This window comes from Orcinus orca, chromosome 1 (assembly GCF_937001465.1).
Source record: "Orcinus orca chromosome 1, mOrcOrc1.1, whole genome shotgun sequence".
NCBI classification, from domain to species: Eukaryota; Metazoa; Chordata; class Mammalia; order Artiodactyla; family Delphinidae; genus Orcinus; species Orcinus orca.
In genome coordinates, this window is record NC_064559.1 from 192973976 (window position 1) to 192991973 (window position 17998).

The window sequence follows — 17998 nt, forward strand, 5'->3', positions numbered from 1 at the left end:
TACAGATGAAGAAATTTAGATTCAGGAAAGGTTCCAGCCCAAGGTCACACAGGCAGCCTAGCTCTAGACTCCACTCTCTTCTCCAGCAGGCCAAACTGTGGCTCTATCAGCCACAGCATGGCATGGGGAGAAGTGTCGCATGAGTTCTGAGGAGAGAAGATGGGAAATGAGTTGGGCCTCGAAAGTTGGGCAGGATTTGCAGAAGTAGAAGGGGAGGAGAAGGCATTCCAAACAAGGGGAAAACATGCTCAAAAGCTCAAAGGTAGCAACAGCCACAGGCATTTGGAGGCAGAGCAATCAGTCTGGCCTCTGAGGAAGGCTTGTACTCTGGGAACAGGATGAGAAAGGATAGAAGGGACCTGGCAGATTAGACCAAGGAGAACGGCACTCAAGTTCAGGCCAAGGATGACTGCCAGGTGAGACTCAGAAGACACCTTTTCCTACAAACTTACAGTAGGCAAAAGTCAGTTAGCTCTGAAGAGACTCTTGTGCATTTCACTAATCCAACACACCAACAGAACCAAGAATTCTGGAGGGCAATGGTGATCTCTCCTTGGAACTGCCAGGTCCATAGACTAGGCCCTTACAGATATGTTTTATGAAGCACTAAACCCCCAGGGCCCATCAATCACAGTGATCAACACTTCCTAAATACATATATCGGTTGCCTGGCATTCCTTAGAAAACCAAAGAGCAGCTTTATTTACCTGTCTTACCTTTAGCTAATTGAAGCAAAATCTCAAAACCAAAAAGTCATGAAACATCAACGGTTAGCTCCCAGGCCCAGTAGCCAGTCCCCCTGTCCAGTGCCTGGGAACACGGACTAGAGACTCTGTTCCAGAAGAGCTGCCGGGTCTCCTGACACAGCTCGCTCCCCAGGGAAGCGTCACAAATGGACATCATGCCACACTTTCCCTATTGCCAGGGTTATTCCAGTTGAATGTACTCCCGGAACTGCTCTAAACAATTACCGACTGGCATTTATACCATCCCCACACCGTCACTCATTCACCCGAAGTTACCCGAGGGATATTTTCTAAAACAGGTCGATGCTGTCAGGTTATCCTCATTAAGAAGTTTGGCTGAAAAATGTGTTAGGTAATTTATCTTTTTTGAGAAGTCGGTTTCACAGCCCGAGGGCTGCCTTTTTAGTAAAAAGGATGAGCTTTAAGAAGAGACTAGGGACTTAGCAAGGTTTAGAAACGGGGTATAGGATCAGGATTCTCGACTCAGCTCTGGAGCCAGCTCTGCGACCCTGGACAAGGCATATAACCTTTCAGGACTCAGTTTCCCCATCTGAGGCAAACGATCTCTGAAGTTCCTCCCAGCTTGGTCTAGGATTTCTAGGCCTGACACACTTACCACTGGCTGTTGATCTGCTCCTTCAGATTAGCAACCTAAGCTGTATCATATGCAGAGGCCCAGGAATCAAGTTCCACACAACCAGCCACTGGGGCAAAGCATGTGCCGCAGTTGGGAATGAAAGAAAAATTAAATCTGCGAAGTCTAGATGTCAAGAATTTTGAAGTTATTACTTTTTTAGAGTTTTTAACCTATAAAAGCCAAATTTCCTACCATGAACTAAGAATAACAATTTCTGAATGAAACTTTAGAGTTCTTTGAAAAATGTAAAAAAACCAAGCAGTTAGTGCAGTTAGGGGAGCAAAGTGTGCAAAGGTATCTAGAGTGTAACTTCTGGAGATCGCAGAACACTAAACAATATTTTTTGTGTGTAGAACTATGAAAATTTTATCAAAGACATATAGCAGCACAATACAAGAAAAATAAAGTGACGTGGTTAAAATAAAGTGACGTGGTTACAAGGGTGTGTTCACTTTTTGAAAATTCATAAGTTGTACGCTTAAGATTTGAGCACTTTTGTGGATGTGTGTTATACTTCAATAAAAAGCTTATTTTCAAAAATTAAATAACTTAAGTTCACAAGGCACAGAATTAAAATGCTTCAGGATTTTCATAACTGTTGCCATTGGTTCTGTAAAACTCTGAATGACTGTTTTCCAAACGGTTGCAGCAAACCTGTTAGTTAACACAGCATTCCTCAGTTTAAGGAACACTGGTCTATAGGAAACTGCATAACAACATGTAAGATAACTTAATGTGCTAAATGGTAAATTCTCAGTAACTTTTAAAATTTATTAGGGGAAACTTTTCATTGTCTCTCTGCAGAAAGCATTAATTTAATGTTGAACGTTCACTATATTTTAAATCTTAACTGAGGTAGGTGGTAAAATGATTTACAAACCCTTATTGGATTTATGTTTTTATTGCAAAAGTGATACCCAGTCAAAATAAAAAACTGCATACAACAGAAAAGTATAAAGAATAAACATGTAAATAACTCATAATCCTTTCATCCAGACAGAACCACTATTTGCATTTGGTTTACTTCATTTCTGTATGTCTTTTTCTTTCTCTTTCTTAACACATGTGAACATTTTTCATATTGCTGAGAGGGTATCACATGTATAGTTTACATATCTTAAGCACCTTTCCACACTATTAGAAACTTTTCACAAACAACTTAATTGCTGCATAATATTACACTGCACAGATGTACTGTACTACCAATCTCTGCATATGCTCAATAAAAAAATGTATACATGAGTTTTTAAAGAATTACATGAATTAGTAAGTCGAACTGAATCGAGCCAGTCAAGTGCCAGGGGCATTTATTAGACAGATAACTACTACTTGTCATAATGGTAAACTTAACCCTTTTGTGCTGAAGGTCAATACTTACTAGGTAAAATGCAGATATATAATTTACTGCTGTGAAACACCAAGAAGTACTGATTAAATGGTGTTAAGAGGTTAATGCAAAATCTTCAAATGTATTCATGGGATTTTACTAAAATGTCGATAGCTGCAACCTAAATTTGAAGCACGTGGCCAGGAAGAAAATGAGGCAGAAGTAATAGTTTATAACCCTTAAAACTAATTTCAGTAAATAGGAATCAAAAGAAAGCAGGAAAAAATTTCATCTCCAAGCTCAAATCCATTTATCAGAGCTAAATCCTATTCTCCTCCCTACACAATAGAAGATTAAGGGATAAAAGAGAACTTTCCTCCAGCAGAACTATAAACTCATCCAAAAAATAGAAATAATGGGTCAGACAGATCTTAACCAAACCGAACCAAGGCTTCGGCAGGAAATAAACATACTCCCTCCTTGCCCAACTCCCGTGGCGCTAGTCACCCTTACGAAGGCTGTCCAGTAGCGCTGCCACTTGGGATACAGACAGGGCCCACAGCAAAGCTGGAGTCTATGTGTCCAATAAATATGTCTATCTGGGCCCAATCAGACAAACCAGGGGTCTAATCAACTCAGAATGTTACCTGTTAGGTCCAGGCACCTTTCCGAGCCACTTTACTCCACTTTACTGATAAAATTTTAAATCAACTTCTACACTTGTAAGCTACCTCTAAACTCCAGCAGAGCACCTAACTCACAAGCAAGAGGTGGGGCCCCTGGAGCAGCCCTTCCTCAGGGCTCCACTCGCCGGCCCAGCTGACTTCAGAGCAAAACTGCCAAGCTGAGGAACGCTCTTACCCACTCCAAACCTCAACTCTACCTCATCTCCTCCCTCATTCCACCCAGCTAAGGTACGCTATAATGTAAACGGTTGCTATTTAATTTTAAGAGAAAAAGTTACATGTTAATAAGGGGTAATTTCCTAGCTGACCAAAAGAATGAAGCTCAGACCTGCGTCTTTCAAGGCAGGCTAAGTAAGAAAAATATCTTCGAGCATCTTGAAGCACACCTGGTAGTAAAACAAAGTACAGTATTCAAGTGTCAGCTTTGAGTTGAAAGAGGTATTGTTAAGCATCTGAAAAGGTAGGGAGATATTTATGTCTAAGTGTTTGTAATCCTTATCTTTGTGAATTACTTGAATTACAGCCACAGTGCTATGACTTCATTGAAAGTTTAAAAGTCTCCAATGTGTAGAGCCAGTACCTTCATGTTTTTATAAAGCCTGAGGCTTTATGAGGCCTGACTGAGAACACAGAAGAACTTTAAGACTTCGGGGCAGGAAATTGCCCCAGGAAGCAAGTCCTGCGAAAAAGAGGGAGACCTTTTCTCAGCCAGGACTTCACCTACGGATGACTCCATACCCATTCCAGAAGACGACCTAAGTGTATATTTCTATGGGTTGCCAGCTTGACCCCATGAGGCCCTCAGGAAGATAAGGAGCCTCGGCTCTGCTGGTTATCTCTGAGCTCTAAGAAGCTGTGACAGAGATGCTGTAGGCCTTGCATGACAACACAGAACTTAAGAGTGCTGCTTACCACGTAAGAAAAGGGGCTTCAGAAGGTCACCTTCAAACGATACAGCCAAGTGACTGAAAGATTAGCTTTTCTCACAAACCCATCATACCAGCCAAAATGACCCACTCCTTGTTTCCAGACATCTTCTGCCTTTAATTATACCACCCCTCCCTCCTGGAGGAATGGCCTCCAATTTTCAAGTCTCACTCATTCGAGACCCACTTAAAAAATAAAAACAAAAACCAAACTCTCCACCATGAGGTGCTGATTTCCCTCTCCTTCTGAAATCTGAAAGCCCTTACTGTTGGTGTTTCTGGTTTGGCACTAAACCATTTCCCTGTGCTGTTTTTACATTTGTTTTGGTTTTTAATATTTTCCTGTGTATATATCTTATTTCTAAAGAGCCTAAAAGTTCTCTGAAGCCAGGGACTGGCGGTGCTCTAAAATTAGAAGCTGGAAGTGTATTTCTAAAGTTTCTTCCAACCCTTCCAAGACCATGTCTCTAACCCTCGCTCTGTGTCCATTTCCTCAGTGCTTAGATTAGAACAGGGTTAGCGTTATGATATATGAGGCTCTGGAAACAACCTATCTACAGCAGGCCGCCAGATTTTTAGTTTCAGTAGTGGCTGAAGGAGACAGGGGTAAAGGGGCATTTGCTTATCAGGAAGGCAGGTGCACATGAAAAGACTGAATGAAGACGGGAATAAAGACACAGACCTACTAGAGCATGGACTTGAGGATATGGGGAGGGGGTAGGGTAAGCTGGGACAAAGTGAGAGAGTGGCATGGACATATATACACTACCAAACGTAAAATAGATAGCTAGTGGGAAGCAGCTGCATGGCACAGGGAGATCAGCTAGGTGGTTTGTGACCACCTAGAGGGGTGGGATAGGGAGGGTGGGAGGGAGGGAGATGCAAGAGGGAAGAGATGTGGGAATATATGTATATGTATAACTGATTCACTTTGTTATAAAGCAGAAACTAACACACCATTGTAAAGCAATTATACTCCAATAAAGATGTTTAAAAAAAAAAAAGACTGAACGAAGAGCAACTGCTTTATCTCGCTACGTACCTAATTCCATTAGGAGATCCCCTGGCATACGTTAATCATACAAGACAAAACTTGTTTAGGGACCACACAGCTGTCTATGCAGGAAACTGAGCTCATAAATCAAAGCTCTGTCCCCAGAAGAAATACTGTTCACCTTCTCCACCAACTCCTTCCCTTCCCCCCTTTCCAGGTCATTCACCCTGACAGGCTGGGTAGCATGGGTCATTCACATAAAAACATGAATGTCTTTCGTCTTAAGCGAGCCTACACTGACTTGAAGCTGCTCTAGTATATCCTATAAACCACAGCTTTGGAAATAAGGAAATGAAGCTGCCTCAGGTCTCACTGTGGTTACTACAATTGCTTACCAGGCACATGTATCCAAAAATAAGCAACAGCCTGATTACCTGATTGCTAGGTGAAACCATAATACAAAGTACCTTATGTCTCTGCTCCCTAATCTGTCAAATACATTCATTTTCATTAAGGAACACAGAGGAGGAAAGGAAATCTAGAGGATTTCACTGGCCATTCACGGAATAGAAAACTGACTTCTTGAAGCCCTTTAAGAATAAAGCTATGGGTGCCATGAACTAGTATTTTTAATAAGGTCCTTAAAAGATGTGGTCAGATATGATACTTTGTATCAAAAAAGTATTTAAAATGTTCATATCTGTTAATACATCATCCCTCTCCCACACTGGAGATACACACAAAGATTTGTGTAAAAGTGTGTTTGTTGCAGCATTATTTATAATAAGAAAAAAAAAAGCAGGAACACAAATATTCAACAGAAGAGTGGCTAAATAAATTGTATATTCATGTGTCTGACTGACATGCCACCATTAAAAAACCATTGGGGTCTTCCCTGGTGGCACAGTGGTTAAGAATCCGCCTGCCAATGCAGGGGACATGGGTTCAAGCCCTGGCCTGGGAAGATCCTACATGGTGCGGAGCACTAAGCCCGTGTGCCACAATTACTGAGCCTGCGAGCCACAACTACTGAGCCCACGTGCCACAACTACTGAAGCCCACGCGCCTAGAGCCCACGCTCCGCAACAAGAGAAGCCACCGCGATGAGAAGCCCGTGCACCATAACGAAGAGTAGCCCCCGCTCGCTGCAACTAGAGAAAGCCCACATGCAGCAACAAACTCAACACAGCCAAAAAAATAATAAATTAATTTTTAAAAAAAACACTGAGGAAGAATATTCAATGACATGGGAGAATGCTCATGATATAGTCAGTGAAAAAGACAATTACAAAACATTATACATAGTATGAGCTTCGTTTTGTGAAAATATGTATGTATGCAAGAGAAAAAAAGACTGAGAGGATATACATTAAGATAGTGGGGCTTCCCTGGTGGCGCAGTGGTTGAGAGTCCATCTGCTGATGCAGGGGACACGGGTTTGTGCCCCAGTCCGGGAGGATCCCACATGCCACGGAGCGGCTGGGCCTGTGAGCCATGGCCGCTGAGCCTGTGCGTCCGGAGCCTGTGCTCCACAGCGGGAGAGGCCACGGCAGTGAGAGGCCTACATACCGCAAAAAAAAAAAAAAAAGATAGTGGCCACCTCTTCTTTATTTTCAAAATTGGAAGTAATCAACAGCTTATTTTTAACATTTTAATTATCATTTTATGATTGGGAGAAAAGCTATTTCAAAATAGGAAGCTGTTAATTTGCTTTCCATGGCTTTTCAACATTCACTGTTACTCGTAGATTTGCCCATGTCACAGGCCAGTTTCAGAAATAATCTGAAAGCCTTAGGGAAAACCCAACTCTTTTACTTCCTAAACTTTTTAGGTCACTCCAAGGAAGGCGAACTTAATTTTCTGAAGTAGAAGACACCTCAGTTCCTGAATCTACATCAACTACCTGTGCTTCCCATTCATCAGTTCCTATCAAAGCAACAGTTTGTCTAAATCTAGATTCTAGAGCTGCAGTTTATGGCCCTGCCCGGGCTCCCTGTAAAAGAAGAGAGCAGGCATCGCTCTGACATCAGCCTTGACAGTATACACACGTTACAGGGGATGGTGCTGGGAGGTCCAGATTCTAAACTGGCTGGTCTGTGAAATCTGCAAATAACCACTGTCCATGTCCCGTTTCGGTGTATTTTATGCTCCAAGAACACGGCAGAAAAACACCTTGGTGTGGAGTAAGTCACCTGCCTTAGACACAGGAGGCCTCTATACCGTATGCTTTGAGGACCAGAGACTCAAACTACCCTTCTTACCATAAGGCTGTCCCCTCTCCTTCTAAGTGGTCTGAAGGCCTCACGGTCAGGTGTGAGGATGCAACAAAAAAGTTGGCAGTCTTTGACTCTGGAGGGCCACTGTCAACAGGTGCATGTTTTCCAGGAGCACACGGAACTCAAGGACAGGAAAAGGCAAAAAGTTCCCATTAATACATGGCAGATCAGTGCATGGGAATTACCAGATTGCCCCTAACTACAAGTCCTTCCTGCAGGAGTCCAGTTTTTGACTGGTGGGGTCAGTGGGGGATGGAACAAAATACAAGAGTAACAGGAAGGGTCAGGTGCAGAGGTTACAGACTGGTGAGCCAATCCGGCCCAAGAACATGTTTGTTTCACTCTCCTCCACATGATACAAAAATAAATGTTGTGGAACTGTGAGATTTCACATAAAGACGCCTATTTTGGCATCTCCACTGAATATCAGAAGATTTAGCAACACTGGGCCTGCAACCCCACAGCAACACCTGGCTGGGCCGTCTGGAAGGGCATGTGCTTCCCAACTCCCACGTGCCGGGTGCAGTACTGAGTACGAATGATGCCAACCCCGGCCCCCTGCTCACACCTGTGCCCTGCCTCGCTCCTGTACGTGCCGGAGTCCGCAACACCCTCTCTAGAGCCAGGGGGACAGTAAGGGCAGTGGTCCTTTCCAGTTCATTATACTGTTTCTGTTTCAAATCTGTTACAACACTCTACCAAGAAAGGTGAAACGTACCTTATGAGAGAGAGGAGTTGTCATTCTTTCCATAAAAAAGAAACTAAAACTTGCTTTAATTCTGAGAGTCCCAGCTGACTAGAAAAGAGGTCTAAGAGATCCCAGAGAGATTTGCACAGACTGAAGTATACCCACACTGGCGGTCAAAGTACTCAAATAGCCAGTTTCTAAATGGTAGTGTGAGTAACATTTGAAGAATACAGTTCCTTTTCCTTGGAGTTCCGCCCCTTCAGGGAATCCACCCCTAATTCCCTTAGCTGGAAATCTCAGTTCGTTATGTGCCAGCAGGGGTACTGACTCAGAATTTAACACAACATTTTATAGTAGTTCCTTCTGAATTCTAGGGAGGAAACTTTCTAGCTGGCTGATCAGAAATCCCTGTTTTAGAATAAACTCTCAGTACTCAACATAAAAATGTTTCTAATGTGGATTCCCCCCACCAAATAATTTGTGTTATTTCATAATTTATCCATACAACATAGATAATGATCTTTTTTGATCACCTGGATATGCAGACTAAGTAAACTGCTGGCTTAAATTCATTAATGCCTAGCTCCTAAAGTGCTGCTTGGTTTTCAAGTCACAAAATAGGCCTGCTTAAGTATAAAATTATCATGCTTCAATTACCACATTTATATCCCAGAATATTATAGTTTTAAATCACTGCCATGGTTAAAATAAATTCAAACTATATTATGAATTAATATAATAAACAAAGCTAACCAAATAAAACCTACAGGTACCTTAAATATTATGAGCATGGAAGAAAATGAAAATAAATCAGGTCCAACAATGTATATCTGCTCAGAAACAATGCTAGACTAATATAAATCAAAAACATGTTTCCACAGAGACACTGAACTTACTAATAAATAGAAATATGGCTCTACTACTTTTTTTCACTTAATAATTTCCAAAGAATTTATTTTCACTTAATAATTTCCAAAAAATTTAGTAGCAGCTATATCCAACATATTTAATCTAATTCTTTCTGAAATGTCACGTATTTTTACTAAATTTACCTCTCAGCTAGAAATGATACTGTTACAAGTAAATGGTCAAATGCACCTGTGGAAGCGGAAAGGCCTACTTTGGCAGCCACCACTCACGAGGAGAGTGTCAGGCAAGTCACTGTGCAGCACAGGTTGTCAATGCAGGTGACAGGTAGCACACGTAGGGAAAGCAGCCAGGGTAAAGCCCCAAAGCCCCAATCACTGTCTCCCAAGGTCATATTTTCTTCCACAAACTATTCCTGACACACAGCAAAATGTATTCAAATGCAAAAGCAAACAAACAAATACACCATTTTCTCTTTGGCACCAGAGATGACATACAAGCAGTCAACGCATTTTCTAACCAGGGGGATTTCCTTGGAGGGAAGTTTGGAAACATGGAATCCAAGCTCTCTCTCCAGCTACCACAAAGACAAAGAGAATGGCTAGAGCTAAGGGGGAAGAGAGAAGGCAAGACCCACCAGGAAAGATGAATAAGACAAGGCAAACTGAGATTTCCTCCGAGTTCTTGGCTGACATGTGGCTTGTGCCTAGATTCCTTGGCCCTGAGGAACAGCCAACCCACTGGCAGAGCAAATGGCTTTTTCAAAAGTCCCTTGGAGGAGTTTTCTCCCCTTGCCCTGTAACTTCCAGAAATTCTTAAACCTCCTCACAGCCTGGAAAAAAGTCCTGACAGAGTACTTAATTTTAAAACTTTCTGGGAAATACCAAGGAAAAGGGCTTAGAGTGGAAAGTCCTTCTATTTTTTAGAAATAAAATCAGTAACAACTTACTCAAGAACAACAAATAGTTTGACACTGGATGGCAGGTCCTTGGCCTGGTCTAATGTAATATTTAGGTTTTCCACCTTCAAAAGCCTTTGAGTTGCACTGCACTGCATCTTTCCTCCCCCTGCCCCCATCTAGTATTTTCCCTGCACAAAGGTAATATTCATTCAACAAGTATTTACTGAGCATCTACCCTGTGGCAATCACTGTGTACTGTGGCAGACAAGAAAAAAGGAGGTCCCTGCCCTGGTCCAGCTTACATTCTTTTATGGGCATAATAAGCCCGTGTAAAAATTCAAAGTATGTAGAAATGGACAATGTAGAAAGTAAACATCTCCTATAATCAGCTGCAATTGACCATTTGGTGTATACTATTTCAAATAATTTTCTGTGTATATAAGAATGATACCTGACCATATTTTGTTAATGGTTCATACCATATGATCTGTTTTGCTATTTCCGCCCCTTTAACAATCAATATTGGGGTGTTTCCATTACCTTCTTTTAAGATGAGTTTCCACCTTTCAAGAGACTCCTTTGTAACCTTCCCCACTTAAACTACTGTGATTTCCCACGTAGGACTCTTTAGGGACTTGGGAGAGGGCTGGAAAGGTCCATAAAAGGCCACCTCCCCCTGGAGTATCTGTCTCAGGGAATGCTCGTGGGCTCTTCCTCTGGAATTGACTGCTCTGTCTTGTTTCTTTCCCATAGTCAGGTCTCAACTTTGGATTCTACCCTCGCTTTGTGCCTACAATCTCTAAGATGACAAAACAGGGGCTTCTTGGATTATCTTTACTCTGCTCTTTTGCACAGCTATTCACACCAAAATCATACTGAACCCACTGATTATTAAAAATCAGTATCTAAAAATATGGCCATTTCCTTTCAATGGATACATAATTTTTAATTGTGTGGAGACACCTTAAAATGTGGGAAATGAAAAGTAGGAAGTAGTGTAAACTGTCTGTTGTTTTTCTCCCAACAGCAAGACCACACTAAGTAGCCTTCTATAAGGCAGAGGTTACATGACAATCTCAAATGCTGGTGTCTGGAGACAAGATTAAATGCAGAAGTACAAAGACTGAGAACTGCTATTCAAACCACCTGAGCAATCTGTGGCATCAGCAAATCCTGTCAAAGAAGAAAGTTGGCTGTTGTTAGCTTTTGCTATCTTCGTCCCCCTTAAGAAAAACATAAAATCATAAAACATAAACACAAAGTTTATATGGGCTAGAAAGTGGAATGAAGACCAGTGACATTTTGCTCACCTACCAGCTTAACCTAGAAAGAGATGAGTCACAAATACTCATATCACAGCTACTAAAAACACAATCAATATACTCACGGATGGATCAGAACACTATTTATGAAGTATGTTGTCATTAATCTATATGATCCCAAAATATTTCCCTAAGACCCAGATCTAGTAATATAAGTTAGTTCCTGGGTATGAGTGTAAGTTAAACACTCCTCAGTGTCAGTGAATGAGTTAAAATGTCTTAAAGTGCTTCTCTATCCCTCCTCTCCTCCTCCCTCCCCTCTGAGTCAGGGCTATCACACTTGCTTAGTGATTACTGGAAAAATCCTGATTACTGGAAAAATCCTCCTTTTCTCCCAAGGCTCTCAAGTCTCCAAATAAGCAGAACTGTATGAACAAACTAACTTATAAGTAATAACATTTTGGTGTGCTTAAAATAACCAAATGAATTCAGAGAGGAAAAAAGAGTGACTTTTCAATATATGAAAACATATCCCAGATTTCCACTTTCCCCTGAAGAAAACCCACCCCCACCCTCACCCTCAGAACTTACCACCATGGCCACGCCCACACCCCAGCACCTCAGGACTTCAAAGCAGTCACTGGCGGCCTTTCCTCAGGGTAAGTTGATGGTTACATCCCCAATCCTAAATTTTCCAATTCAAGGCTCTTCGCTCTGCTGCTGTCAAGCTAGGCCTACCCCAGATTTATTGCTAAAGGGCAAATTTCCTGCTGGGTGGCTCTAGGCTATCTGAACCAGACTAACTTCCACGTAGCACTAACCAGAACTGAATTCTCAGAGACCCTGTAAGCTTTCAAGGGTACGACTGGATGGCCCCCTTCTGTTCAGAAATAAGTACACCCCTGTGTCTTTGGCAAGAGCAAGAATTTTTAAAACACTTAAAAGAGCATATCTCTAGAAAAATGTAAAATTAAGTGAGTTCTGAAATCCTAAGCATTTCTTCTGTAGATTTTAGCCACGAGAGCATAAAACTTAGCTCTGGCGCCCATCCTTATGTCAGCTTTAGCTGTGTGTGCATTTAAAACAAAAACACAAAAACACAAAATGTTTTTAAAAAACGGAAAAATAAAGCAGGTTGATAAAACTTTTTTTTTAAGCAGCATGGTATAACAGCAAAGGCAGAAGTCAAGAAATTTCGGTTCCGGTCCTGGTAACTACCACTCTAGCTGGGTTACTTGGACTAGCCATTTACTCTTGTAAGGCTTGTTTACTTCTCTGCTAAAAAGACAGGGTTGGGGAGGCTGGTCTAACTGTCTCTTAGAACTCTTGCAGTTCCAAAAAAAACACGCATCATTCTAAATTCTACTCAGTTTTGTAAAATGCATCTCTACTAGGCAAACTGTGGATACTTTTCCTTCATGACTCTTCACACCAAACATTATTCAACTATGTTAAAGAGTTGATATCTTATTAAGAATAAGCACTAGAAACAAGAAAGGTTAATCTTCTGTCTTGAACACAAAAAACAAAGAAAGAAAAGGCGGGATGGAAATAAACCAAGAAGAGACTTTTGCTTCCACATTTCTACAGAATATGATCACTTTACATTTTGTACTCAGTTTTAAATTCTCTCCCTTAACCAGGAAATTGAAACAAGTAACAAACCCCAACAAGAAACCCCCACAGTCTTGGGCTGTATTTGAGAGGGAGCTTTGTGCCAAGTACAAACAAAAGTGTTGGCTCTTCTGCTTGTAGGCCCTGAAACTACAGGAAAGCAGCTCAGGTGTCGCACCCTGACCTGCCGGATCTTAGCGTGACCACTGAATGATCACACAGACCTGCCATGGAATATTCCACATCAAGTGAAAACCAGTGTTAGGCTAAATTGGGAAAATGATTTCAATATAATTTAGGTGAAAAAAGCAGGACACGAAAACTACACAAACACAGCGAACAAACTTAGGATACCGATGGGGGAAGGAGGGGGTGGGATGAACTGGGAGACTGGGGTTGACATATATACACTACTATGTATGAAAAAGACAACTAGTGAGAACCTACTGTACAGCACAGGGAACTCCTACTCAATGCTCTGTGATGACCTAAATAGGAAGGCAATTTAAAAGAGGGGATATATGTATACATATAACTGATTCACTTTGCCGTACAGCAGAAACTAACACAACACTGTAAAGCAACTATACTCCAATACAAATTAATAAAAAAAAAACTACACAAACACTATGGCCACAACTATATAAATCTAGTCGGTGAAATACAACAAAAATTTAACAGTGATTTGTGTCATGTATTTCCTCCTTTTTCCACCTAAATTTTCTATAATTTTTTCACACTTAAAATATTTTAAAATTGACCACTGAAGAAAAAAATTGAGCAAACCTCACTCTAATTTACAGGATTCCTTTCTAACCCAGCACTTACTTAAAATAACTGATCTTCCTTTCAGAATTAAAAATATTTTTCGCTACCAATATTATAAGTCTGTTTCTAAATAACTTGGGTAAAGAATTCAGAAATCAAGCTGGCAGAAATTGGGTCATTTTGTAAGATATGTATTTCTCAAACCAAAAGAGGACTTTGGAGTGGCTTTAGCAAGTTCCCAAACTTTTCCTGGGAAGGAGCCTACAGGCAACACTTACTGCCAAGTTCCCCACCTTCCCCCACCTTAGTGGATCTATCAGCATACTTTTTTTTTTTTTAACATCTTTATTGGAGTATAATTGCTTTACAATGGTGTGTTAGCTTCTGCTTTATAACAAAGTGAATCAGTTATACATATACATATGTTCCCATATCTCTTCCCTCTTGCGTCTCCCTCCTTCCCACCCTCCCTATCCCACCCCTCTAGGTGGTCACAAAGCACCGAGCTGATCTCCCTGTGCTATGAGGCTGCTTCCCACTAGCTATCTATTTTATGTTTGGTAGTGTATATATGTCCATGCCACTCTCTCACTTTGTCACAGCTTACCCTCCCCCCCCCCCATATCTTCAAGTCCATTCTCTAGTAGGTCTATGTCTTTATTCCCGTCTTACCCCTAGGTTCTTCATGACTTTTTTTTTTTTTTCTTAGATTCCATATATATGTGTTAGCGTATGGTATTTGTTTTTCTCTTTCTGACTTACTTCACTCTGTATAACAGACTCTAGGTCCATCCACCTCACTACAAATAACTCAATTTCGTTTCCTTTTATGGCTGAGTAATATTCCAAAACTACAAATAGAACTACCATATGACCGAGCAATCCCACTACTGGGCATATACCCTGAGAAAACCATAATTCAAAAAGAGTCATGTACCAAAATGTTCATTGCAGCTCTATTTACAATAGCCAGGACATGGAAGCAATCTAAGTGTCCATCAACAGATGAATGGATAAAGAAGATGTGGCACATATATCAGCATACTTTTTCTGTTACGGGCTAGGAGTAAACATCTTTGGCTTTGCAGGCCATAGAGTCTCTGTCGCAGTTACTCAACTCTGCCACAATAAAGCAGCCATAGACACTATGTAAATGAATGAGCGTGGCTATGTTCCAATAAAACTTTTTTTTACAAAAACAGGCAGTGGGCCAAGTTTGGCCTGTGTGCAGTGGTCTGCCAGCCTGTGGTGTACGGCACACTAGAGAACATCCTTGGAGCTTGGAGAGACGGTGAGAAGACCTGAAGGACTGCTTGCTCCTTCACAGGGAACGACCATCGAACCTTATTTTGACAGCCACACTGATCTCCAAGAATTCTTTGAAGGTGGTGTACTAATGAATATTCCCCCCAAAATCAATGAACTGGTTCCTCAAATACAGTAGTTTTCAACATGATACTGAGACAGACATAGCTATGTAGAATGTGCTGCAATTAATTTACTATTAATAATACAGTACTGGTTTTCAAACGATTTTTAGAAAAAGCTTTATAAAAGGGATGATCAGTCTTATCCTTATAGCCAGCCTGGAACTATACACAGCCTTGGGTGTACCTGCAGGAGCAAAGGACTCATGTACATACTGTCAGCCCATGTACGTTTGCATCAGAAGCAGCCTTAGAGACCACTGAGCCCAGCCCTTTCCATCTGAAGATAACAAATCCACTCTGTGACTAACAGCTCAAACATGTCAGGTTTGGATCCGTTACAGTCTTACTAATACTCATCAAAACATACATGAAGTCAAGGAAGAAGAAACAGGAGATAGCCAAGAAGGGCGAGGGACAGTGTGATAATTCGCTAGGATAGATGTCCTTTTCCTTTTATAAACTTTCATTGTTGTTCATCATAGAAAAACTTGAAAATGCATGAGAGAAGAAAAATTAAAAGCCCCCATACTATCATGGAGCAATTAACTATTGTTATCATTTTGGTTCCTTTCCCTTCAAATCCCTTCTCTGTGTATATTAGAAAAACAAAATGTTTTTAATAAGATTGCTTTCTACTTTCTTCATGAAATATTATGTCATAAGCACTTCCCTACATTATTTAATATGGCTCAAAAATATGATTTTGTAATTTCTGTATTAAACATCTATGGAATAGATGGACCATAATTATTTAAATTTCTCCCCTATTGTTGGATATTTATATCATCTCTTTATTTTTTATAATATTATATTAAAAGTTGAAAATAATCCTATGGAAGCTTATAAAATTATTTAAATATAACGTTTTATATTTAGGTATTTGACAGCAGGTATTGCCTAAAGCAGAGTAATATTCTGGGGCCCTTCAGATCAAGGCACATCAGAGGACACGTTAGAGACCACAGGAAGAGGTATATACCCCAGGAGCAGGCACAGGAGCACTGGACCCACGACTGGAAAATGGGCCATCTGAGACCTTGAAATTCTTTACTAAAGGCAGATCAGGTAGTAGAGTCAACCAACATGACAAGTGGGGCCCAAGTGAGGTGGTATCACAAGACTGAGCCTTGACTGCTCTCTCTCTGCAACACCCTACAGAGGAAAACTGTTTTGACTTGACTGCTATTATTAAAATTGTGTAGGAGAAAGGATGTTAAAAAGATGGTGGCAGATGTTTCATTTATAGCATATAGTAAATTTGTGGGATATTCCCTTTGACATAGAAGGTCAACTAATTGGTCTTTCTCCCATGGGCAAATGGAAGAGAGTTCTCTGCTGAGTGTTTTCTCTGCAGGGTATGATGGGGCAGAATGTCAAAACAAACAGATGTGGATGCCAGCCTGGCATCAGCAACAGCATGTATGCTTCCAGAAGTGGCAGAGGGCTCTGAAACCTCTAGCGACTTCAGCAGTAGAACCCACATATATTTCCCTTCATCTAGCTGCCAATAAGAAAACTAAAACAAATTAATAATCTAATTCATAACACTAGAAAAACCTTCCCTCATAAATTGTCTGTTCTGAAGCAAGCCAAAGGAAGAGGAATAAAGATAACTTAGTGGAGGGAAGAAGTTACAAGTGCCCTCTTGAGTTATGTATTTTTAAAAAGCTCCTTGAAATAATGACATTTACAGCAACATGGATGGACCTAGAGATTATTCTACTAAGTGAAGTAAGCCAGAGAAAGACAAATACCGTATGGTATCACTTATATGTGGAATCGAAAATATGATACAAATGAACTTATTTACAAAACAGAAAGAGACACACAGACATAGAAAACAAACTTATGGTTACCAAAGGGGAAAGGGAGTGGGGAGGGATAAATTAGGAGTTTAGGATTAGTAGATACAAACTACTATATATAAAATAAACAACAAGGTCCTACTGTATTGCACAGGGGACTATATTCAATATCCTGTAATAAACCATAATGGATAAGAATACGAAAAAGAATATATATATATAAAACTAAATCACTTTGCTGTACACCAAAAAGTAACACAACACTGTAAATCAACTATACTTCAATTTTAAAACATAAGGAGAAAAAAATAAAAAAGCTCCAATTCAGATCTCAGTTTCCAAATGGAAAGATATGAAGTAAAATGAACATATGTGTATTTTATAAAATACATAAAATACAGCAAAATTAAGTCTGAGCCAGTCAAGGTAATACGACGTTACTCTTTAACTTAAAGATGGGGAAAGGAACATTTCTGATTAAAATCCATGTCTAACACTGTGCAGTCGACCCTTGAACAACATGGGGGTCAATCCCAGTGTAATTTACAGTTGGCCCTCCATATCCATGGTTCTTCCACATCCGCAAATTCAACCAACCAAGGACTATGTAGTGCTGTAGTATTTACTATTGAAAAATAAACACATATAAGTGGTCCCATGCAGTTCAAACCCGCGTTGTTCAAGGATCAACTGTATTTACTTAAGGAATTTTTAGAAAGAGATTATTTTTCAAACCTAACCTTCCCAGAATTATTTGGGGGATAATTCATATTTTAAGTGGACAATCAAGAACAAGTCCAAAGTGGTAAAGGACAACCTTCTCCACCCCCACCCTCATTTTTCTATCTATCTGACAAAGATTTGCATGAACAGGACACACACTCTTCTTTTTGTGTCTATGCCACAAGAACTTTGGATACGCAAACAGAAGAGGTCAAGGACTAAAGATATGCCTCTCAAAACCATAAGAATCAAGTTACATGTAAATTTGTCAAATGTGGAAAGTAATCACTGTCACCACTCACTCAGAACACTGGAAAGAGCTGGAGTCAATGCTTCTGGACAACGGCA

General features: G+C 40.5%; 1 protein-coding gene across 3 annotated transcripts in view; it reads right to left on the minus strand.

The window, feature by feature from the left end:
* The window catches only part of MACO1 (macoilin 1), a 55934-nt gene that overhangs the window by 12974 nt on the left and 24962 nt on the right, over positions 1–17998 (minus strand). The gene's annotated exons all lie outside the window — the stretch shown is intronic.